The 2,145-nt window shown below is 44.1% G+C and overlaps 1 protein-coding gene across 2 annotated transcripts in view; it reads right to left on the reverse strand.

Moving 5' to 3' along the window:
- uvssa (UV-stimulated scaffold protein A) overlaps positions 1–2,145 on the reverse strand; it is a 55,145-nt gene that overhangs the window by 3,233 nt on the left and 49,767 nt on the right. The gene's annotated exons all lie outside the window — the stretch shown is intronic.

Raw genomic sequence — 2,145 nt, forward strand, 5'->3', positions numbered from 1 at the left:
GAGAGAGAGAATGAATCCAGAGTGAAGGGGAGCATCAATTCCTCTCATCCCTGTCTGTCAGTCAGCTGCTTGGACTCTTATGTTCCGTATCCCTGTGTGTGTTTGACTCAGAAACACCCGTTTAGGCACTAGTTAAGATGAGATAGAAGTAAAGGTGAATGACAACAACAACAAAAGCAAACCATGTTCAGTATTTCCACGGGTTGAAAAAAAGCACACACTACTTAAAAGTTTTTTATATGAAATCCACTGCTACTAGATGTCACACTAGAGCACCAGTATCTCATACCAAAACACATACAGCCCACCAGACTCCATTTTACCTCGTAGATAATTGTAAAACACAATTCAAACTGGACAGAAACAAAATAAAATCATCAAAATAAATCCTTGATTCACAGTTAGAAAAGAAATTAAAAAAGCTGTGAAACAGGTTGCTATGGCTACACTTACACGTAATCCTTGGGGATATGCAACCGTCACTACAGTACGTCAATTAAAAGTTGTTGTTTTTGCCACTGACAGGCTCAGATTGTTATTCCAAGGGTCTGACAGCATCATAGAAAGGATCTCTACAGAGACAGAGCTTTTGTTTAACCAGAAACAACCTTATTATTGCTCGCTACCAGACTCCATTGACAAAAACTGTCATTTTACTGACCGTTAATTAACCAGGCTAATACATTACATTGGCTATACTCCCTTCCTTTGCTGTTCCCACTGAGCATTGTTGCAACACATTAAACACATGGATGGACACCTGACTGCCACCAGACTCCACTGACTCCTGCTGAGAACACCATGACTCTACTATATCCTTACATAGTTAATTGCTGATTGCTGCTATATTAAAGTTCTAAATCTCAAATATAGATTTAGAAATATAACCTTTAACGTCTGATATCAGTTCAAACTTATGGATTGCCTCCTGAATCACAGTTAATTTGGTTTGAATGTAAACACACACTACATGTGCCAAAAGAGTCAGAAAGCAATCAATGTCTGATTAACTAGAGTGAACAGGAGACAACACAGGGCCTTGCAGGTGTGGCCACCTTTGTAACTCTCTGCCTGTATTTTCCCCACACCTCAGTGTATGATAATGATAAGTAGGTGGATTAGTTTCAGCCACGACTCACTCAGGTACTACAGTTGTTACTTTTTCCTTTAATGTCCACTTTCCCCTGCGCTCTGGCCGTGTTGCTGTTAGCTTTCAGTCTGGTCTGGAGGAGGCTGCAGACAGCCATGTGCTCCCTTTGATGGACCACCTGCTTCTTTCATCTGTCAGTGATCAGCTTCATCAGGAGGTCCATGCTATCCCCCTGCTGCACCAGTGACTCCGGAAGGAGCAATGCTTTGATTCCACCAGGCAAGGCTCTGTGGCGCTGCTTGGTCCTTCCTCCACTCAGCTTCAAGCCCCACCAGGAGCTTCACCTTTGCTCAGATTTAGTTGATTTGGACATTATTTTTTGATATGTGTTTCTACCATTGGGTAAGTAGGCTACGAAGTGTCCATTTTTGTTCTGTTTTTACGTTCGGGAGTCGGCACAGGTTGTTTTAGTTTAAAAATGGACCGGTTTATCTGTGCTCTTTCTGTGTCTGAGTTCCGGTCTGCTCTATCTGCTCTGTGCTGCTTGACATGGCTTCTATCCAAAGTGCTGCGGCTGGAACGCATCGCAGCCCTGCCAGTACACTTGAGCTGTAGATGACCAGCAAGAGTCACTGGTGGAGCAACACTGAGCAGATCCCTCACCAGCTTCCCACCCAACGAAGCTGCTGGTTACATTCAACGGGTCAGCATCTGCGCTCAGAGTCTGGTATACATTTGTGGTTATTAAGTACAGCCAAGACCATCGAAACAGAAGAGCCACTCAGTAAAACACTGTGAAGTAGAAATCCTTACGTCCGACCACACAGGGTCCAGCCACAGCCATGTCTGTCGCTATGACAACTTGTCTCAGCTGACCTTTACGATGTCCCTCACTGCCTGTTTAACCTCATTGTATATACATGTGTATGTTGGTGTGTGTATATGTTTGTGTGTGACTGAATAGGCAGAGGGAGCTGAGGCCAATGGTCCATCAACTCATTCAGGCCACCGCCCCCCCTGCTGTGAGATTGATGTGTGTGCCTGTCTGTGTGTGT

This window comes from Morone saxatilis, unplaced genomic scaffold, assembly GCF_004916995.1.
Source record: "Morone saxatilis isolate NCDOM2014 unplaced genomic scaffold, NCSU_SB_2.0 Contig22, whole genome shotgun sequence".
Classification (NCBI taxonomy): Eukaryota; Metazoa; Chordata; class Actinopteri; family Moronidae; genus Morone; species Morone saxatilis.